General features: G+C 38.5%; 1 long non-coding RNA gene and 1 other non-coding gene across 3 annotated transcripts in view; both read left to right on the top strand.

Moving 5' to 3' along the window:
- The first annotated feature begins 2,198 nt into the window (after nt 1–2,198).
- Nucleotides 2,199–24,256, top strand: part of LOC133294156 (uncharacterized) — a 36,374-nt gene continuing 14,316 nt past the window's right edge. For both annotated transcript variants that reach the window (XR_009749155.1, XR_009749156.1), the window contains exons 1-2: nt 2,199–2,421; nt 2,823–2,956. This is a non-coding gene — a long non-coding RNA (uncharacterized LOC133294156). The remainder of the gene's footprint in view (nt 2,422–2,822; nt 2,957–24,256) is intronic.
- LOC133294161 (small nucleolar RNA R71) lies at nt 18,934–19,037 on the top strand. The gene has a single exon (XR_009749159.1). It is a non-coding gene; the product is annotated as a small nucleolar RNA R71 (small nucleolar RNA).

Raw genomic sequence — 24,256 nt, 5'->3', positions numbered from 1 at the left:
GGTGCAACATAGTTGGCAGCTTTGGATAGGATGGAAGAGGAAGCTTTGAAGTCGGCCTCGTTGATACAATCATTTCGACAACTTCATGTTAGCTATGAGGCTTCTAGTTCTTCTGGTTTAGCTCTTTCTCTTGGTAAAGAGAAGTCGGACTTGGAGGCTGAAGGTGAAGGATCTCCAAAGCAAGCTTAAGAGGCGGAAGATGATCTAATATCTTTTGCCGCTTCGGCTGAGGATGCGATCAAGGCCAAAGATAGTCAAATTGAACAACTTCAAATTGAGTTTGAAGAGGCCAAAGCTTATGTTTCTAAAGCGGCCATGGAGTCTTTTACCAACACTATTGACCAAGCTCGAGTTCTCAATCCCGGACTTATAACAGAGGGAATGGACGTTGATTATTATGTGAAATATGGTTCCATCGTCCCTGGCACCCCCGAGGCAGGTGATGCCTATGAGCAAGCCGAAGCTAATACTCACGGTTACGAAATTCCTGCTGCAAACATCGTGTGAAGGGTCGGAATGCCGACTTGATTTTGTATTTCTTTTGGGTATTTTGGGACTTCAGTCCCCTTTTTGAATTTGTAAAGACCTTATCGGTTTGGTGTCCAGTCTTGACTCTAGTTATTTTATTTCGTCTTTCGTTAGTTTATCTCGTTTATTGTTACTTGAATTGATTGACTTTTTCGTTATATCAAATCCTACTTTCTTGTCGAAATCTTCATTTGTTACTCAATGGAATTTTAGTTCTCGTGTGCGACTTTTGTTAAGATGTTCGAGTAAACAATTATCAACGTTTGGAGGGGCAGGGCGGGTTGGAGGTAGGTAGGGGTGGTAGAAATTTTCAACCCACTTTCAAAAACAGGGTAGGGCGGATTGGGTTATTTTAAGGTGGGTTGGAGGCGGGGAAGTGCGGGGCGGGTCGGGTTACACGTTTTGCCACGTGAGACACCCATGTAAGTTACACCCTCCTTTGTGATCTCATGTGAATCTAATAGTTATAGACTTATAGTAATTAATAAATTAAAATTGTTAAATACAAATAGGATCAATGATTAAAATTGAATATATAACGTGTTATTCTTACATTTTTCAAATAGATAAAGTGATGAAAAATTGAAAATATCAAACATAGAGATTAAATTAAAAACAAGACAATTTTATACCAAAATTTTGAACACTATTTAAAAATAAATAAAGATGAAGAGTTTGGAACAATACCTTTTTAGGCTTGGATATATTTACAATTTATCTTTTTACAAATTCTTACCAATTGCACCACGTACTATGGGTAATACATACTATTTTAGTATCTATTACCCATAATATATAGTGTAGTTTGTAAGGGTTTATAAATAAAATTTTTGTAAATATAACCTTACTTTTTTTAATTGAAACGTAAATAGAATGTAAAATAACTTCCATGACAATACAAAAAATTTGATTCTAGACGCAACAATTGTTACCATTCTAATTTTAAATTGTTCCATTCTCATTTTTATTTCAACATATAGTTTTTTAAATATTCTAAACAAAGTCTAAAAACAATAGAAGAAAAATACTGAACAAAGTACTTCTAGAGAGAAGGATTACATGTAAAATAATTATATTTTAGGAATTAGTTATATAAAAAATGTGTTATATTTATCTCATTTCATAAGAGATAAGTCAATTTCAAGCACACACAAAATAGAGATAGGTCTCACTTTCCAAAGTTACTTTAGATAAATTTATCTAATATTCATCAAAATATACATAAAAAAGTATGTGGAATTCACCTATCTGAAAAGAAGCTAGAGAAAAAAAACATGCGTCCCTTTTATGGGTAAATGATTTCTCCAAGATAAATTATTTCGGTGAGCTCAAAATGACATCGTTTTAAGATAAAAATTAAGATATTTTTGTAATTCTAATATATTGCAGAGTAATTATAATATTTTAATCTTATAATCTCAAGATAGTATCGTTTTGAGCTCACTAAAGATCAAATTATTTCCAGTGACCGAAGAAATATTTCTACCTATTTTTATATGTATATTTTGATAAACATAGTTAAACTAACTTTGTATTAAGATAAGAGATTAGAGACTTTGAATAGTTTGTGTGAGGTTATGAATTCAAATATAAAGCAGTATAAAAAAAAGTATTTAATAATAATAAAAGAAAACAAAATAAGCTCTTTTGTTGACGTGCTATATAATTTTCTCTTTACCACTTTGTCTGCAAGACTGCAACTTTAGGGTTTGCATTTTGAGGTCCTCCTCGATTTGTGGTTGCTATTGGGTCTGTGAAATCGATACGAGTATCTTTGCCTCTGAGCTGTGATGGCCGATGCTGCGATGCGTTCTTTGGCTTCAGAGGCATAGATTTTCGCACCTGTTTCGCTAACTCTCTCTACAGTGTTCTCCTTCGACCATGTGTAGGGAGGTAACCCGCCTCACCGATCTTTTTCCTTTTTTAAATTTTATTTGTCTCATGATTTATTATTAATTTTTTTTAAAGAAACACTAATTAAGCTTGAAGAAGTTAATTCATCATGTATCCAACGATTTGAATCGTAATAATGTGTGGATCTACACAATTTGTTTACTAATGATTTGAAGATTTATTATTATTTTTTTGTCTAGGAATAAGGATAGAGTTATCGTGGGATTGAGTTTTTTCACCATGAAGTGCACGTTGGGATTCAAACTTTGATTTTTGAATCAACAAATAAATTAAGTCAATTTTTTTAAAAACAAATCAATTCCAATAATTAAGTTCAGCCTCTTGAAAGTTCTACCTCTCCCTGGAATTACTTAACTTCAATTGCCTTGTTTATGGATTAGTGGCAAATTCAATGGTATCAGCGTGGATAAAGTGGCAAACCAAGTAAAAATAGAAGAATAACACAAAGAAAGAAAGAAAGTAGAAGCTCATGTAGTCAAAGGAGCATGGAAGCTTCAAGATTTCTTCTTAGAAGGTGGCTGAGCAGCTTTACTTTTTTCTTTTCTTTTCTGCTCTTTGTGATTTGTTTATATATTAATGGCACCAAACAAACAGAACACAATTAAAAAGAACCCCGCAACTATGAAGAAAATATTAACACATGCTTATATTGATTTCAACAGAATTCAGCATTACAATGGTATCAGTATAAGCACCAGAAAATGCACTTACAACACCAGAAAATAGGAAATAAGCTACCCTCCTTGAATTCTCCTGTTACACCCAGCTAAAGAGACAACACCCCTAGCCTCAATTGCAAACCTCCAATTTGCTGATTACTCTCCGCATGCCTTTCCCACTGTTTTCCCCTCCTTTATCAGCTCACTCTCCACTCTTCCATCCATTCCCTTGCCCAAATCCTCCTCTCCATTCATGGCTTGCCACGTGGCATTCCTTATAACTAACTCTCCACCTTTCTTATTACGTGTCTCAACTTGAATATTCCCCTCCTCTGCCAATGCTATTTTATCCTTTCGTATATACACCATCTTGTAAGGCTCCAATGTTGGTGGCCCATCAATACTTGGCCCATCAATACCCCCCTCCTTCAATTATCACCTTGTCCCCAAGGGGAAAAATGGGAATTGTTCTTGGATAGTTTGCATTGATTCCCATGTGCACTCACATTCTAGAAGGCCCTCCCATTGAATTAACAGCTCCATCTGACTATTCAACAATTTTCTTGCCTTTAAGACTTTGGCTGGGGTCACCCTTAATTCTAGTTCCTCGGATAAACAACTTGGTAAATTCAGCACTGGTGTTGATGCATGAACTGCCTTCTTTAATTGTGATACGTGAAAAGTGGGATGCACCTTTAAGTATGAAGGCATCTCTAATTTATAAGCTACTGGTCCCACACGTTCTACAATCTCAAAGGGACAATAAAATCTTGTACTGAGTTTCTGATTTAATCTTCTAGCTAATGATCTCAGTTTATAAGGCTGGATCTTTAAAAACACCTTGTCTCCCACAGCAAATTCCACTTCTCTTCTCTTTTTATCTGCCTGTACTTTCATCCTCTCTTGAGCTATAAGCAAATTATTCTTCAGATCATCCAGAATTGTTTCGCGCATGCAGCCACTGTTCCACTGCTGCCACTGGTGTATCTCCTCCTTCCAGGTGTAAAATTGTAGGAGGATCTCTTTCATAAAGAACTTTAAACGGAGTCATCTGAATTGATCTGTTGTAAGATGAATTAAACCAGAATTCAGCCCATGGTATCCACTTTGCCCACCCCGTTGGATGACCATTGAGGAAACAACGCAAATAAGTTTCTAGTGTTCGATTGATGACTTCAGTTTGGCCACCCGTTTGTGGATGGTAAGCCGAACTGAATTTCAATTTTGTGCCAGCTAATTTAAACATCTCCCCCCAAAACTTGCTCACAAATAATCTGTCTCGATCCGATATAATGGATTTAGGAAATCCATGTAATCGCACTATCTCCTTAATAAAAGCAACTGCGACGTCTTGAGTAGTGAAAGGATGAGCAAGAGTTAAAAAATGAGCATATTTAGTAAATCTATCTACTACCACCAGCACTGCATCCACCCCTTTAGATTTGGGCAAGTCTCCAATAAAGTCCATTGAGATGTCCTCCCAAACCTTAGAGGGAATTGGTAATGGTTGAAGGAGTCCCCCAGGAAAAAGATTATCATATTTCTGTTGTTGACATGTGGTACAACCTTGAACAATTTTTTTTATATCCTATCTCATACCCTTCCAATAAAAAATAGCAGCTATCTGCTTAAAAGTTCTCAGTTCTCCTGAATGCCCCCCCCTCCCAAGGAGATGAATGAAATTATTGTAAAATTAAAGGGATACTTGCAGAAGACTTCAGAAGTACTAATCTCTTTTTGTGCCATAAGCAACCTGACTTGACATGATACCCGAGATGAGATATCAATCAGCACCTCCATCATGATCTAGAGTCCCCTCATCGTGCAGAACCTCCTCTATAATGGTTTGCAAGTCTGGACTGGTCACTAAAGTTAATTCTTTACACTCCATAACTCTTGATAAAGCATTAGCTGCTTTGTTCTCGACACCGGGTTTAAAATGGATCTCAAAATCGAAACCCATAAGCTTGGTTACCCATTTTTGTTGGCTCTCCATCATCACCCTCTATTCAGTGAGGTATTTAAGGCTCCTTTGGTCTGTCCGTATAATAAAATGTCGCCCCATGAGATAGTGACGCCATTTTTGTACTGCAAAAATTATGGCCTTCATCTCACGTTCATAAACAGACAGATTCCTCGCTTTGTCTGAAAATGCCTGACTTAAAAATGCTATTGGTCTACCTGACTGCATGAGTATTGCCCCCATTCCTATTCCGGATGCACCGATTTCCACAACAAATGTTTCATTAAAATTAGGAAGAGCAAACGTAGGCAACTGAACCATGGCTGCCTTTAAAGCTTCGAACGCAGCGTGTGCTTCTTCTCCCCATACAAAATTATCCTTCTTGAGTAATTGTTAGTGGGCGTGCTACCTGCCCGTACTGCTTTACAAACTGTCTGTAGTAGTCGGTAAGTCCCAAAAATCCTCGCAAAGCCTTCAAATTCTGAGGTACTGGCCATTTGCTAACAACCTTCAATTTGCTGGGATCAGCCTTGACTCCTGCTCTAGAAATTAAATGACCCAAGTACTCTAATTCTTCCTTGGCAAAGCCTTTTTATAATTAGCATGCAAATGATTCTGTCTAAGAATCTCCAATATTGTTCGCAAGTGTTCCACATGTTCTCCACCTTTTTTACTATACACTAGTATATCATCAAAAAATACTAGCCCAAACCTCCGTAAATATGGCTTAAAAACAGAATTCATCAGTGATTGGAAAGTTGAAGGTGCATTACTGAACCCAAATGGCAAAACTATATATTCTTAATGTCCCTCGTGTGTGCGAAAGACAGTTTTTTCAATATCTTCCTCCCTCATTCTAATCTGATTATAACCCGACTTTAAATCTAATTTAGAAAAAAATTCAGTCCCACCCAATTCATCTAACAATTCATCAATAACAGGTAACGAAAATTTATCAGGTATAGTTACCTTATTGAGAGCCTTGTAGTCAGTACAAAATCTTCAACTCCCATCTTTTTTTTTTTCACCATGATCAATGGGTTGGAATATGGACTGGTAGTGGGGCGTATCATACCTATTGCCAGCATGTCTCTTACAAATTTCTCAATTTCATCTTTTTGGTAATGAGGATATCTGTATGGGTGAATATTCGGAATCAAAGCCCCATCCTTGATTCTTATTCTGTGATCACAAGCCCTCTTTGGAGGTAGTTTAGAGAGCGGTTCAAACACATCCGCATATTCCTTCAACTGATCAACAATCATAGGCATTTTCTTCTGCTTTTCTTTAGCATTAACGGAGCAATACCCCAATTCCACGTAAAAGATCTCTACTCCTTTCTTACAGGTAGGGCTGGCCTGGCCTACAACCCGACCTATGTTGAGCCTGGCCTAGCTTGGCCTTTCTAAGAAAGTAGAGTAAGCTTAAGCTTATAAGAAAGTCTTTTTAACAAATAGGCCATAGGCCAACTTTGTCAAGCCTGGCCTAAAGCCTTGTAGGCTGGCTTATTTAATTTTTTAAAATAAAATGTTTATTCTAGGTGGCAAAGTACCAACCCTAATTTCTTTTGTGCATTGCCGCTTCTAAGTGACTTCTCACTTTCGTCTCTAAGTTTCGTCTTTCGTTGACCCAGTAATTGTATTTTTTTTCTTATTTTCCCCATTTCTTTGACTCTAATTCCTCTCTGATATACATTCTAGAGCTGGAGTATTATGTTGACTCTTTTTTGTTTGTCATTTTTATTTCTTACGAGAAGTATTAGTGCATGCATGAATGAAACTTTCTTTGCTCTATACAATTATTTTCTGTGTTCAGTATCTGCAGTGGGAGGCCTATAAGGTCTGTAGGCCATATCAGGCTTTCTAATTTTTAATAATAGGCCTGGCCTATAAACAAAGCCTTTAATAGGCCAGATAGACTGCATAGTTAATGTGTGGAATCTCTCCAGAATTGCATTTCTAAATCTTCCCCAATCCACCAACTGATTCCTTGGCTCCCACCATTGGAACCAACTCAGTGCCTTCCCCTCTAAACATATTAATGCAGTCTTAATTTGTTCCTCCATCGGAATGCAGTTCACATGAAAATAGCGTTCAGCCCGAAAGATCCAGCCATAAGGATCTTCTCCCGTGAAATAAGGCACCTCAACTCGTCGTGCTCGTTCATCGTCTCTCTGGTTGTTTGTCTCAACTCCTCTGTTTCCTGCATTTCCGTCTGTATTCCCTGCTACGTTCCTTGCCTCAGCCTCCGCTTCGCGATTATCAATTCTCGTCAATATTGCCATGATCGTCTCCTGAAACTGATTGAAGCGTTGTTCTAATGCACCCATCCTTGCCTCCATTCGTCTCTCTATTTTTTCAATTCTATTCTCCATTCCCGTACGTACCATAAAGCTCCCCCAAAGGATCGGAAGAGCTCTGATACCAAATTAATGGCACCAGACAAACAGAACACAATTAAAAAGAACACTGCAACTATGAAGAAAATATTAACACCATTTCAACAGAATTCTGCATTACAATGGTATCAGTATAAGCACCAGAAAATGCACTTACAACACAAGAAAATAGGAAATGAGCTACCCTCCTTGAATTCTCCGGTTACACCCAGCTAAAGAGACAACACCCCTAGCCTCAATAGCAAACCTCCAATTTACTGATTACTCTCCGCATGCCATCCCCACTGTTTCCCCCTCCTTTATCAGCTCACTCTCCACTCTTCCATCCATTCCCTTGCCCAAATCCTCCTCTCAATTCATGGCTTGCCACGTGGCATTCCTTATAACTAGCTCTCCACCTTTCTTGTTGCGTGTCTCACCTTGAATATTCCCCTCCTCTGTCAATGCTATTTTACCCTTTCATTATACACCATCTTGTAAGGCTCCAATGGTGTTGGCCCATCATGTATCATAAAAAGTCTTCATTCCTTCATTGCTTGAAGTGTTATTAGTCCAAGTATTCACTGTCAACTATATGAAAATACGTACTAAACTACTTGGTAGTTGACCTTGGTTTTTCGTATATATGAGGAATCTGCAGAAAGCTTCTCTCCCTATGTTGATTTTCTTTTGTTCTCGACCTTATGCTATCCCTAATCATGAGATCTCTTGTTGCTGGTCTCTAAGATCTCCCCAATCAAAAATTCAAATTTATATAAGGCATTCTTCAGAGAGAATTTAAAATTTTGAACTAATGAAAAGTGCATCGAGAATTTTATCTCCGGAAAATGTAGTTGTAGAAATAAGACTTATTCATCTTCTTTTGATAGACATTGCATATTGGTAGACATACTAGGAGGTGCCACAAATATACAGAATAGGAACTATTTAGAAAAAAACATCATAGCGTACAAACAGAATTTCAAATTCAATATATTAGTGTCATTAGTAAAGCTGTTATCAATTTGCCCTTTGACTGTAATATCATTTACTTTTGATGCAATCTTTTCTCTGCTTGAGGCAATTTTAGCATTTGACAATACCCTGATATATATATATATATATATATATATATATATATATATTGTTTGGTAGAGATAACTGCTATTTGAGGAGGGGTGTGTATCTTGAGTGCTTATATGGAGTTTTCAAGATTATTTTTCCAAAATGGAGGCTTTTTGGAGGCATGGCTGTCGTATTAATAAACCCATCTTCTATAGCTATGTGTTAAGTATTTAAAGATCTCTTAGCCAATTTGATTTCTATCTGTATTACTGCAAGGATTTAATTTCATATAACAGAAAAATTCTCTATAAATAACCTTTCTTAAGTTTTTATATATGCAGACCAAAGTTAGAAAATGTCTTAACCACAAGGATACAAAAGGGCTGCCATATCTGTACCTTAGTTTACTTTCTTGCTAATTTAATTAATTATTATAGTTTACTTTCTTGCTAATTTAATTAATTATTACACCTAATTATCCACATAATTTCTGGAGGAATAGACCGATTGTGGGTAGTTAGTTGACCCTCTCATGATAGAAGTGATCTTTTATTAGGCAAGGTACACTACACATCTTTTCTGGAATTTTCACCATAAAGCTACATGTATACGTAATAAACACTTCTGCAGCTCTGGTTCACAAAAGTAAGTGTTCAACTTTCAAATCACCTATCTTAAACTCTTCTGTGTATTTGTTTTTCTAGCTAGGCAAATTTAAGAAAGTAAATGAAGGGGAAATCCAACTAAATTTAAATATTGAACTGTATCACCAACACTGGTTTGAATTTCATAAAATAACAGAAGTTTCACTGTAGTTAATCCGTTCTCGATCTGTGCACTGCCATGTCTGATCTTGTCATAATCAGTGCAACTGCCTTTCTTTCTCTCTCTACAAATTGTTGCCTACATTTCTTATCAACTCCATCTTTGCAAAATCTAGTGGCTTAACTTTGTTCTATCTTTTATTTGTAAAATCAATTTTTTTCATCTACATTCATGCACGCTGAAGATTCTTTCTTTTTATTTTTTTGAATTTCTCCATCGATTCATTGAGTAATCCGATCGAGTCACGATCACAGGGACCGCAAAATTCTCTCTATTAAATTTTTAATATTTATTGTTCATATGGTAAAAAAGTTTGTTCCCATATCACTGCCTTGCTAGGATGTCATTGAAAATTAAATTCCCATTGCTAAGCTAAGCTCGGTGTAGAATAGCATGCTGGAACAGACATGCAGAAGAAAGTAAGAAATCTTTGGTGCAGGAATCCGTTACTGAAATTAAAATGAAATCTATCTACTAGTCAATATTTTACTTATGTAGATCCCCCTTTTTTCAAATACGCAGTCCCTCTTAAACAACTTCCTTGTAACCAGCACACACTGCTTACACGAATGCGTGAGAACCTTGACATAGGTAAGGTTAAAAAAGTTTGTTGCACTTACTAAAAAAAGAGTTTGCTGCTATTGTGAAGAATATGCTGATCACTCAAATAAATAGTAAAGGTATTTTTGCATTGTACTTTGATATGCAGCATATCATAATCCCTCTTAATGTGTGCTCAAAGGTTGGATGGCTTTAGCGGAGGTTCATATGGGGAGACTGTTAGGAACTGGTTTTCAGATCTGAATAATAAAAGGATTTAACACACTATTTGGCCCAGTAAATTGGATTTTCTGTATTAATATGGAAAGGAAAGTATATCACTACAGTCTTAGCTATTACAGAAAGGAAATATACAAAGATAAATGACTACTACTAAGAACAGATTAATCAAGCTACCCTGCACCCTGAGATACAGGTTCAGTACAATTGAAGAGGTACTGATTCTCTCCCAATCTGGTTCCCAGCCTAAGTCCCAATTCTTTCCCCTCCTCTTCTCCACACCACTGCACCTCTTTTATTCCTTCTAACAACCTTGCCACCTTAGCAATTCTTCTAAAATATACTGACTAACAGACTTGTCATACTCCAATAATCCCCTACACTACTTCCTAGCTTACACCCTCAATGGCATCCAATCAATACTCCCCCCAAAACACTCACCTTGTCCTCAAGGTGAGGTCTAGCTCTCAAAAACTTTCCACCGGGATCCCATTGCTTGAGTTGTAAACAGCAACGTATGACAAATGCATAGAGATTTCCTTTGGGGTCCCATTGCTTATTTACATTAACTTCATCATAATTTTGGAGCACATGAAGCTTTAAACTCGCTACCTGATTTCCCTCATAAGCATCAATGTCCTCTGCTTTTACCAAAATGGATGGATCAAATGGAGCCTTTCCATCCTTCCAAACTGCATCTAAATACGTCCTTAAAGACATGTCAACAAATACCAACTTTCTACCAATTAAATCAGTAGCGTCTTTCACACTTCCAATCCTATGTAGATTTGATGCAAAATGGGTTATGATAACCCTTCCTTTAGAAGCTCAAATATGCCTTAATAATGCTTCTGTCACAACGGATTCGCGGGTTGTCCTTCCAGGCGACGGTTGCATAGTCACGTCTTCACCAGTTGGCTGACCACCTTCCGTCCCATCCATGGTTGTTAAACTCGCGCGTTTACTCGTGAAATCGGACGAGTTTACGCTTCAGCAACACTGTTACGAGCCACGATATTCATTTACTCGCTTTTGGTCCTCTAATGGTAGAAACGTCGAGTTTTTTGACAAACTCGTATAATCGTCCGAGTTAAATGCTTTCATCAAAACAAAAAAAAACCCATTACCCGAATATTTGACCCGGAAAGGAGCGAGTATAAATGGGTTTTTTTAGCTAAAAAAAAACCTAGATCCTGAGCCACCACCGTTGCAGATCGTGGGAGAGAAAGTCGCGACTCACGAAGACCTTCAAGCCACCGTCTTCTCCCGTCGTACCTGCCTTGCATGATACTGATTCGTCGTCTTGCTGAGTGAAGCTTCTCCACTTGCTTCGAGCAACCGTCTTCTGCTTCGCTGTCGTGCTTCAAGCCACCGTCTTCGGTCGTCCCTCACCGGTTAGTGCTCTCTGCTCTGCCTGTGTCTCGATCTCTTCTTTGTTTCATTTTTTTGTCTCGAGCTCGCCTCTGTCTCATCTCTTCTACTGTCTTTGTTTTATTTTTTTATTTATAAATCATTTTATTTTATTTTATAAAAAAAAATCATTTTATTTTATTCCTTGATGCTTCCCGGCAAGTATACCGATCGCACAAGTAATAAAGTGATAAATAATGTTCGTCTCCACAGGGATTGTGATCTTATATTAATTAATATTCCTTTAAAGAATGGATGAGTTTAAATGGTTTTGACAAGTATTGTCAATTAGTGTGAATATGAGGACTAAAAATAAAAACTTGTTTTTATGATTTTTCTGTGAAGAAGAATGAGATTATAACAACAATGAGAAGAGATTTGTAAATATGAGAAGAGTATTGTAGCTAGGAAACACTCACCATATGATCCCCGCTTATTACTTTGGATTGATTTAAAAACACTTATTTATATAAAAACTCAGATAAATATCATCTAAAATAATTAGTTAAATTCCAATCCCTTGGTAATTTAACCCTTTAACCTCAGTTGGAATCCTAATCCTTTAGTAACCCCTCATGAGAATTAAGCAATGAATACGATAATTAAAACATCTGCAATTAACATACATCTATTCTTAGCATGCATACTAATTGTTATCTTACCCTCTTTCAAGATGAGAACCCCAATATTCCTATATAGGATTCTAACCCCAATATTCCTATATAGGATTCTAACCCTCAGACTATTATCAACTATTAGAGTGATCAATTCTAATAAAGAAAATAGGAATTACGCACAGAGTAATGATAAAGAAATTTATATAAATGGGAGAAAATAAACCAATCCTTCGTAACAAGGGTTCACATAAGGTTTGTGACCCTAACTACAATAAAGAAAAACTTAGCCAACCATATTCATGGCTAATAAATCAATATTCAATATTCGATGAGATGAAAGAATGAGAGATGAAAGAATGAAGATGATCAAGAATTCTTCTCCGAAGCTCTTCTCCTTCAGCACGACGGTCTCCTTGGTCTAGATACCTAATTCTGTGCTGAGCCTCCTTTTTATAATACTCTTTTAGGTCTTCCAAGTTTACCCTTTTAGACAAAACAGAATTGCAGTCTCGCACGCTGACGCTCTCAGCGTCAGATCCACGCTGTGGGCGCGGATGCCTCTGGATGCCCATGCTGTCAGCTTGATATCCACGCTGTGGGCGTGGGAAGAAGGAAATTTTTCACGCTATCAACGTGGAATCCACGCTGTGGGCGTGGTTGCCTCTGGATTCCCACGCTACCAGCGTGACATCCACGCTGTGAGCGTGGGTCTTTACTTTGGCAAATCCTCATTTTGCTCCAGATTTGTTTGCTTTTCCTACAAGTTAAGCATAAAATCAGTTGTACAATTTTGAAATTGGAATTTAAGCAAAGCAACACTAAACGTTGCCTTTTTACTGAGAATTAACTCATAATCTTTCTTTTTTTGGCTTGAATTTACCCATGTGCTTATGGCACATCAAACAATTCCCAGATTTGAACGTTGCTGTCCTCAGCAATGTAATGGATTTAAAGAGAAGAGCAAGATTAACTCTGTGAAGAAACACATGATCATAAACATCTCAAGGAATCAAACTGTTATGCATGTATAACTGTCTTGTATAAAATTTACACTAATGCTCTTCAGTTGTATCAAGATCTTAGATCCTAGCTTGAATATTCCTCACCAGATAAATACATTCTCATCTCTCATAAGGGTGTATAACAAAACAGCCCGCTCAACATTTACATCACTCAAATTAGTAGATGCAATGATAGTAGAGTTAATGAATGTGTGCCAGAACATAGCCTCTGGAGTAAGATCCACTCTCTCCAACTTTTCTGGCACATTTGGCTGTCCACTCTTTGGCTTCCATCTAGAATAAGGATGGGTGATGGCACTACGGATCTCCTCAGCAATAACAGGCATGTATTCTCTATAAAGGCCTCTTGTTGCAGAAGGCTGCATCTTAGTAAATGTCTGTGCAAAGTGGCAACTCTTGCGACGATCATGGGTAGTCCTAAGGAACTGCTATATTGCTGCAGATGAAAAAGAGACTTCCTGTCCTCTCACCCAACTCTTTCGAGTGGTATCCACCGTCTCCAAATCAACATTTGCACAAAATTCTTTCAGTATTGTGCTAGAGCTCGGTGCAGGAAATCTCACCAACTTCTCCCATTTCCTCCTCTTTGCTGTGAGTCTAATTGGACAATCACTATCCATATAGGCACTGATTGGCCTTTCAGATATGATTTTCTTTGGAATGAACCACTTGTAGTACCGGTCTTGAGCCTCAGGTGTTAAGAACCTGGTATTGTCAAAAACAGTTGAGGTCCGAGGCCTCTTAGTGCCAGCAGCACTACTTTCCCCAGTTTTCTTGCTTCCTATGCCAGGTGCTTTGGAGATCTTTTTACCCTTGTTACCCTTATCACGCCATTTGAAGATTGTTGGACACGTGAAAACCCTAACTCTGTTCTTCTAGAAATCTGACCCACAGTGGTGGCTGAGAAATGGTGGTTGTTGGTTTGTTCGGTTGGTGAAGGAGGTGGTTGTGTGCGACGGTGGTTATGGGTTGTGGTTAGGGAAGGGACGAAGGAGGTGGTGGTGATTCACGGTGGAGGACGGTGTGATTTGTGGAGAGAGAGATGAGTAAGAGAGAAAGAGAGAGAGGGAGAGAGAAGAGGGATGGTGGTGACGGCTGAGTGAGAGAGATGAGAGGGAGATGAGTGAGGTTAGGAAATTTTCGGGTTTTAAAATCTGAGTTTCCTGATGACGCTCATAGCGTGGATTTCACGCTATGAGCGTGGTACCTTCTGAATGGTGACGCTGAGAGCGCGCTCTCCACGCTGTGGGCGTGGTAGCTTTTGTTTACTTTCTCACGCTCGAAGCGTGAATCCCACGCTAAGAGCGTGGTAGCTTCTGTTTCATCACGCTGATATCGTAAAATTCACGCTGACAGCGTGGCTCTCTTCCACATGTCTCACGCTAAGAGCGTGGATATGACGCCAGCATCGTCAATTTTAAGTGCACAGCTTATTACTCTCTAACCTAAAACAAAATTAAAATGACTATACTAACCTTTCTTGCTGGGTTGCCTCCCAACGAGCGCTTGTTTAACGTCACGAGCCTGAGTGGAACCGTTTAAGATTCATGTGAAGCCAAAGGGACGGAAATTGTGTCCCTATTCACATGTTCTCCATGATAGAATTTTAATCTACTCCCATTGACCTTGAATGGTCTTTCAGCATCGAGAGGGGAGATTTCAATCGTACCATATGGGAATACGTTTTTCACAATAAAAGGACCAGACCATCGAGAGGTGTAGCAACCTTATGTTTAACACCATACTTAACCAGTAAGTTATCAAACTGTTTGTTGCAAAAGTGAGTCCCTCCATCACTGATTATTGCCCTTGGTACACCAAACCTTGTGAAGATGTTCTTTCTCAAGAAATTGACAACCACCTTAGCATCATTAGTGGGAAGAGCAACAACCTCAACCCACTTAGAGACATAGTCAACAGCAACAAGGATGTATTGATTGGAATATGATGAAGGAAATGGCCCCATGAAATCTATCCCCCACACATCAAAGAGCTCTACCTCTAATATATTATTCAGAGGCATTTCATCTTTGCGGGAAATATTGCCCACTTTTTGGCATCTGTCACATCTTTCAACAAAATCCCTTGCATCCTTGAATAACGTAGGCCAGTAGTAACCACTCTGTAGAACTTTTTGAGCAGTTCTATTGCCTCCAAAGTGTCCTCCGTAGTCAGATGCATGGCAGTGCCACAGGATCTCATGAACTTCAAATTCGGGCACACACCGTCTTATAATTCCATCAGCACACTGGAAATACAAGTAAGGATCATCCCAATGAAACCTCCTTGCATCTCTGAGGAACTTCTTCTGTTGTTGCCTTGTAAGATTGGGAGGCAACTCTTTTATCACCTTGTAATTGGCAATATCTGCAAACCAAGGAGGTACGAATATCGCCATTACTCTTTCATCAGGAAAATGGTCATTTATTTCCTTCTCAGGACCATCTTGTAGTTCTTTTTCCTGAATCCGTGACAAGTGATCTGCCACCTTGTTCTCCACTCCAGCTTTATCCCGGATCTCCATGTCAAACTCTTGAAATAAGAGCATCCATCTGAGCAACCGAGGCTTTGCATCCTGCTTATTCATTAAATACTTGATAGCAGAGTGGTCAGTAAACACAATAACCTTGGACCCCAACAGATAAGATCTAAATTTGTCTAATTCATATACTACTGCTAGCATTTCCTTCTCAGTGGTGGCATAATTTACTTGTGCCTCATTTAAAATTTTGCTAGAGTAGTATATAACATGTAACAATTTATTCCTCTGTTGTCCAAGGACTGCAGCTATAGCATAGGCACTAGCATCACACATAAGCTCAAAGGGTAAACTCCAATCAGGAGCTACTAAAACAGGAGCTGTGGTGAGCTTTTCTTTTAACAGATTAAAAGCTTTAAGACATGCATCATCAAATCGAAATTCAGAATCTTTTTCTAAAAGTTGGCATAAAGGTTTAGCTATTTTAGAAAAATCTTTTATAAATTTCCTGTAAAACCCAGCATGTCCTAGAAAACTTCTAATACTAGTCACATTATTAGGGGGAGGTAATTTCTCAATTAACATCAATTTAGCTTCATCTACCTCAATCCCTTTTTCAGATATCTTATGTCCTAAAACAATTCCCTCTTGTACCATAAAATGACATTTTTCCCAGTTTAGTATAAGATTTGTTTCTTGGCATCTTTTTAACACGTGAATTAAATCTAGCAAACATAAATCAAAGCAAGAGCCAAAAACAGAAAAGTTGTCCATAAATACCTCCAGGTTTTTTCCCACCATGTCAGAAAAGATGGAGAGCATGCACCTTTGAAATGTAGCAGGAGCATTACATAGACCGAATGGCATTCGTCTATAAGCAAAAACTCAAAAAGGGCAGGTGAAAGCTGTTTTCTCTTGGTCCTCCGGTGCCACTGGAATTTGGTTGTATCCAGAATATCCGTCCAAGAAGCAGTAATAGTTGTGACCTGCCAATCTTTCCAACATTTGATCAACAAAAGGAAGTGGAAAGTAGTCCTTCCTTGTAGCTGTATTTAGTCTTCGGTAGTCCACACACATTCTCCAACCAGTAATGGTTCTAGTTGGAATCAGCTCATTTTTCTCATTGTGAACTACTGTGATACCTCCCTTTTTCGGAACAGTCTGCACTGGGCTCACCCAAGCAGTATCCAAAATTAGATAAATCATGCCAGCATCAAGAAGTTTCACAACTTCTTTCCTTACAACTTCCTTCATTGTTGGATTAAGCCTCCTTTGAGGCTGTCTCACTGGCCGAACCTCATCTTCCATGAGGATTTTATGTGTACAGAATGAGGGATTAATACCCTTTAAATCAGAAATTGACCACCCTATGGCAGTCTTGTGTTCTTTCAACACCTCAACCAGTTTCGTCTCTTGTTCAGAAGACAATCCCTTGTTAATGATAACAGGGTAAGTCTCCTTCTCACCCAAGAAGATATACTTGAGAGTTTCTGGAAGCTCCTTCAACTCTACCTTTGGTGTGCCATTTTCCTTGTCAGAATCTTTCATTTCAAGGACTTCAAATAACTCATTTTTTTCTTCCTTGAAAGGAACCATTTCATGCACCTGAAGCTCTTCCTCAAATTGTTGAATGGAAAATACTTCTTCTTCCACTACTTGATCTAGAATATCAAGACGAAAGCAACCGCCTTTATCAGAAGATTGTTTCATAGAGTCAAAAACATTGATGGTGATAGTCTCATCATTCATTCTTAACTCTAACCTGCCATTCTCAACATCAATCATGGCTCGAGCAGTCGCCACGAAAGGTCTTCCCAATAATAGGGGCATTTCAGTACCCTCTTCCATATCTAATACCACAAAATCAGCTGGGAAGATGAACTTATCCACCTTGACAAGCACATCTTCAATAATACCACTTGGTCTCTTCAAAGATCTGTCAGCAAGTTGTAGAGAAACCATAGTGGGTTTTAACTCAGTAATTCCCTGAGATTTGCAAACAGATAACGGCATCAGATTAATACTTGCCCCAAGATCACATAGTGCTCTGCCAACATCAGTGTTACCGATCGCAATTTGAATATTGAAGTTCCCGGATCACTGAGTTTAGGTGGGAACTTCTTTTGTATAATGGCACTACACTCTTCAGTGAGTGTTACTGTTTGGCACTCATGTAGCTTATGTTTCCTTGTCAACAAGTCCTTCATGAATTTTGCATAATTTGGCATGCCAGCCAAGGCTTCAGCAAAAGGAATATTTATATGCAGCTTCTTGAAGATATCCAAGTTGCATACTGCTGTTTCTGAGTGTCTTTTTTAAACCTTTCTGGGTAAGGTGCCATAGCTCTCACATATTCTGGCTTCAGCTCGAATTTCTTTTTCTCAGCAACAGTTATTTGTGGCCCCTCTTCCTCACCTTTTTGAACAGGTGTCTCAACATCAGAAGGAATAACCACTTCTTCCTCTACCTCCTTACCCTTTCCAGTAGCGTCCGCATTAGTGGTTGGCTTTGTTGGAGCTGCCACCACCTTGCCACTTCTAATAGTTATAGCCATACAGTCATCCTTCGGATTAGTGACTGTATTGCTACGGAAAGTTCATGGAGTTCTTTCGGCCATCTGTTTAGCCATCTGGCCAATCTGGTTCTCCAAATTTCTGATAGAGGCTTGCGTGTTTCTAGTGTTTGCCCGAGTCTCTTCCATAAAAGCATTGGAATGTTGGGCCATTTGTCCCACTAGCTTCTCTAACTCAGAAGTTTCCTTCGGTTGAACTGGCGGTGGCTGCAAATAATTATTGGACTTGAAGTCAAGACACCCTCCTTTGGAAGTTATTGATCCCAGAAGGAAAATTCTGAGTTCTTAGAACATTTTGTGGTGAGGGTCTCTGATCATACCACACACCATTTACATGTACCTGCTGAGGAGGATCATCGGCTAGCAGAGTAGGACATTCACTGGATTCATGATCTTCCTTGCAATATTCACAGACAACTGCTGCAGCTTGAGCTTGAACGCTAGAAAATTGCATCTTATCAAGCCTTGATGTCAAGTTTGCTACCTGCTGAGATAACAAACTATTTTCAGCCATCACCACATCATTGCCTTCCAGTTTAAGAATACCTCTTTTAGGCTTGGATGACAACGCTTGGTTTTCGTTGGCAGCCATCCTCTCAATCAACTCAAGAGTCTCATTTGCTCTTAGAGTTTTAATAGTGCCCCCTGCTGCACCATTTAGCACCATCCGAATCTCAGGTTTGCAACCATTGAAAAAGATTCTAACTTGACTACCAGCAGTCAAGTTATACTGAGGACACCTTCTCATCAAGTCCTTGAACCGGTTCCATGCTTCACACATTGATTCACCCTCTGATTGAGTGAAATTGGTGATATCATTCACCATATGGTTATACTTCTCCATCGAGAAGAACTGAGCAAAGAACTTCTGTGATAAATCATCCCAGGTTGAGATGCTTGCTGCAGGCTGCCTTTCCAACCAACTAAGAGCCTTTCCTTTAAGAGCAAAAGGAAATAGTCTCAGCCGGACTGCATCATTAGAAACTTGAGGATGTTTTGTAGAATCACAAATCATCAGGAATCTGTTTATGAATCTATGAGGGTCTTCATCATCCTCTCCACCAAACTGTGCTCTCTCCACCAGTCGAATATTATCGGACTTGAGCTCCCAATGATTGTTGCCCACTTCAGGATGGACAATGATCGCATTGGGTCTGTTGAATAATGGAGTCAGAATAGTGTCCATGAGTAGATTGTCAGCATCATTGTTGTTTGCCAATTTATCTTCTTCTAGAAGAATATCTAACTCGTTGAATGCAAGCTTCTTCCGAGCAAATTTTCTGTTTTTCTTCTCTATTTTTGTGATCTCCAAATCAAGTGGAAACTCGGGCTCTTTTCCTCGCATACAACTTAGAAAAGAGATTAGTAGCACTTGCTCCAAATATCACAAAAAATTCAAAAATAAAAATAAATATCCAATCTTAAAATCAAAATCAATTGATATAAGAAACGCCAATCCCCGGCAACGGCGCCAAAAACTTGATGCTTCCCGGCAAGTATACCGATCGCACAAGTAAAAAAGTGATAAATAATGTTCGTCTCCACAGGGATTGTGATCTTATATTTATTAATATTCCTTTAAAGAATGGATGAGTTCAAATCGTTTTGACAATTATTGTCAATTGGTGTGAATATGAGGACTAAAAATAAAAACTTGTTTTTGTGATTTTTCTGTGATGAAGAATGAGATTGTAACAACAATGAGAAGAGATTTGTAAATATGAGAAGAGTATTGTAGCTAGGAAACACTCACCATATGATCCCCGCTTATTACTTTGGATTGATTTAAAAACTCTTATTTATATAAAAACTCAGATAAATATCATCTAAAATAATTAGTTAAATTCCAATCCCTTGGTAATTTAACCCTTTAACCTCAGCTGGAATCCTAATCCCTTAGTAACCCCTCATGAGAATTAAGCAATGAATACGATAATTAAAACATCCGCAATTAACATACATCTATTCCTAGCATGCATACTAATCGTTATCTTACCCGCTTTCAAGATGAGAGCCCCAATATTCCTATCAAGGGTTCTAACCCTCAGACTATTATCAACTATTAGAGTGATCAATTCTAATAAAGAAAATAGGAATTACGCACAGAGTAATGATAAAGAAATTTATATAAATGGGAGAAAATAAACCAATCCTTCGTAACAAGGGTTCACATAAGGTTTGTGACCCTAACTACAATAAAGAAAAACTTAGCCAACCATATTCATGGCTAATAAATCAATATTCAATATTCGATGGGATGAAAGAATGAGAGATGAAAGAATGAAGATGATCAAGAATTCTTCTCCGAAGCTCTTCTCCTTCAGAACGACGGTCTCCTTGGTCTAGATACCTAATCTGTGCTGAGCCTCCTTTTTATAATACTCTTTTAGGTCTTCCAAAGTTTACCCTTTTAGACAAAACAGAATTGCAGTCTCGCACGCTGACGCTCTCAGCGTCAGATCCACGCTGTGGGCGCGGATGCCTCTGGATGCCCACACTGTCAGCTTGATATCCACGCTGTGGGCGTGGGAAGAAGGAAATTTTTTACGCTATCAGCGTGGAATCCACGCTGTGGGCGTGGTTGCCTCTGGATTCCCACGCTACCAGCGTGACATCCACGCTGTGAGCGTGGGTCTTTACTTTGGCAAATCCTCATTTTGCTCCAGATTTGTTTGCTTTTCTTACAAGTTAAGCATAAAATCAGTTGTACAATTTTGAAATTGGAATTTAAGCAAAGCAATACTAAACGTTGCCTTTTTACTGAGAATTAACTCATAATCTTTCTCTTTTTGGCTTGAATTTACCCATGTGTTGAAGGCACATCACTTCGCCGTCGTGCTTCAAGCCACCGTCTTCGGTCGTCCGTCACCGGTTAGTGCTCTCTGCTCTGCCTGTGTCTCGATCTCTTCTTTGTTTCATTTTTTTGTCTCGAGCTCGCCTCTGTCTCATCTCTTCTTCCGTATTTGTTTATTTTTTATTTGTAAATCATTTTATTTTATTTTATAAAACAAAATCATTTTATTTTATTTTATAAAACAAAATTAGTTTATTTTATTTTATAAAACAAAATCAGTTTATTTTATTTATAAAACAAAATCATTTTTTTATTTTATAAAACAAAATCATTTTATTTTATTTTATAAAACAAAATCAGTTTATTTTATTTTTATAAAACAAAATCAGTTTATTTTATTTTATAAAATAAAATCAGTTTATTTTTTATTTTTTATTTTTTTGTATATCAACTGAACACTAAAACATCAAAATTACATCACTCTGACCACTCTAGGCCAGGCAACACCCCGAAGGTCCCTACCCAATAACTCTGTACACCTAACAGGGGGAGAATCAAAAACAACAGTCTCCCACCCGAATTCATAAGCAATGCCAGCCAAATAATCAGCAACACTATTAGCTTCCCTATAGACATGAACTAACTGCACTTGCCAATCTAAATTTAACAATTCAGTAATTCTTTGAATTAAAAAAACCAGAGAATGGCTAAAAACACATCGCTCCTTAACCAGTTAAACTGCTACCTGAGAGTCCCCTTCAAGGATCACCCTTCTATAACCTTTGTTCCAAGCTAAAAGGAGGCCGGAATATAGACCCCATAGTTCAGCCTTGGTTGAACTCCCACTTCCCAAGTTCTTAGCAAAGCCCATAATCCATCTACCTGTATCATCTCTTAGCACCCCACCACACCCACTCTAGCTATTATTTCTTCTGGCTGATCCATCAGTATTAATCTTGATCCAATCAGGCTGAGGAGGAAACCACTGGATCATCACTTCGGATTTTTGACTTCGCATGATTCTTGCATTCCTGTACATGCCCTTAGCTTCAAAAAAATTAGACAGAAAAATACAGGAATTCCTAGCCAGACTATCCACACTAGTACATTGATTCTCAAACACCAGACAATTTCTTTCCTTCCACAGAAGCCAGCAAACAATACCAAACAAAACACAACCTCTCTCACCACCTAAGCAACTCTTCTTAGGCAGCAAATTGGACTGAAGCCAATCTGTAAAGGATATCTCACAAAACTCATCCCATTTATCAGGCCTAATAAAAGCCTTCCACACCGATTGTGCCCAATTGCAGTCCCTAAGGACATGAATACACGTTTCAGGAAACAGATTGCATCTGGGGCAAATATCAGAATCCGACATGTGTCTTTGCATCCTTCTATGATTGGTCAACAGCTTCTCCCCAAGAGCAAGCCATAGGAATGTCTTAATTCTAGGAGGCCCCCCATTTCCAAGCAATACTCCACTGAACATCAGGACTAATAATTGGATCTGGAGACAAACTACCAAAAGCTGATTTAATAGAAAATCTTCCATCATGGGATAGAACCCAAATAACCCTATCCTCTCCAAGCATTAAATTTGGAGGACAGGTTCCTGCTATATAACAAGATGCTTCTTCTGAAATTAGGTGATTAAACCTCGGCCAGTCCCAGTCTCCATCTTCCCTCACCATATCCAACACATCATAATCCAGTAGCTTACCAGGGATCTCCTGAGATAAATGGTCTTTAAGGGGACCAATCAACAACCATCTATCATTCCAGAATGAGGTACCCTTTCCATTACCTACCATAATTCTGGATCTATCCAGTATTTGGGGCCAAACACGAGTTACTCCCTGCCACAGATTAGAAGAACCTGGCTTCTTGACAATATTTGGGATCAAACAATCTTCCACCTTATATTTACTTCTTAACACTTTGACCCAAAGTTGGTCCTTCCTCGTAAGCATACCATGAGCAGCCTTCATTATACAAGCTCTGTTGGTCTGTCTTAGACTTCTGATGCCCAACCCTCCATCCTTCTTTTGTTGGCAAACAGTGTTCCATGGCAAGGCATGCACCTTCTTAACATCCCTATCAGAACCCCACACAAAACCCTTCATTTTTTGCTCAATAAGGTCACAGGTGCCTACCGGAATGAGGGAGGTCTGCATTGAGTAGGTTGGAAGAGCTTCAAGAATAGATCTTGTAAGTATCACTCTTCCTGCTAAAGATAAAGATCTCTGCTTCCAAGCATTGAGCTTGCTGCTAGTCTTCTCCAGAATATGCCTAAAGGTGTTTTTGGTTACCCTCTTATGCAATAGGGACACTCCCAAATACTTTCCCAAGTCAGCAGTAGATGAGAACTTCAAGATATTACATAGCTCTTTCCTTCTAATGTGATTAACATTTTTTGAAAAGAAAACTTTGGTCTTACCCTCACTAACTTTCTGACCCGATGCTGAGCAAAACTGAGTAAGAATTTCTGTCACCATTTCAGCCTGATTAAATGCAGCATCCATAAACAAAACCAGATCATCAGCGAAGAATAAGTGAGAAATAGGTGGATCTTTCTTCCCCAGCCTCACTGGACTCCAAGTCTTCTTGTTCACAGCCTCCTGAATCATATGTCCTAATCTCTCAATACACAAAACAAAAAGGTAAGGAGATAAGGGATCTCCTTGCCTAATTCCCCTAATTGGTTTAAAATTCTCAGTTTGTGACCCATTCCACAACAGATTCATTGTTGAGGTAGACACACACTCCATAATAAGCTTAATAAGAATCTCTGGCAAGCCAGCCATCACAAGAGTTTCTTGAAGAAAAACCCAACTTATCCTATCATAAGCCTTCTCTAAATCAACCTTTATGGCCATCCATCCTTTAGCACCCTTCTTATTCCTCATCGAATGAATTATCTCCTGTGTAATTATAATATTATCAGAAGAATGCCTGCCCTTAATAAAACTACATTGATTGGGCATTATAAGCTCACACAAGTGGTTCCTCATCCTCCCTGCCACAATCTTTGTGACCACCTTATACACCACATTACAAAGAGAAATGGGCCTAAATTGACTTATCAGCTCAAGGCTATCCACTTTAGGAATCAAGCATATGAGAGTTTGATTAATCTTCTCCGCCTTCCTAGGGTCTTCAAAAATCTCCTGTATCAACTTAATTGCAGATTTCCCCACTTTTTCCCATTGAGAATGAAAGAAAACCGCATGTAATCCATCCAAGCCAGG

This window comes from Gastrolobium bilobum, unplaced genomic scaffold (genome assembly GCF_033153095.1).
Source record: "Gastrolobium bilobum isolate Gb01-03AN ecotype WA unplaced genomic scaffold, APGP_CSIRO_Gbil_v1 utg18482, whole genome shotgun sequence".
Taxonomy (NCBI): Eukaryota; Viridiplantae; Streptophyta; class Magnoliopsida; order Fabales; family Fabaceae; genus Gastrolobium; species Gastrolobium bilobum.
The sequence above is the reverse complement of the archived record's forward strand: the minus strand, read 5'-3'. Positions and strand labels throughout refer to the sequence as shown.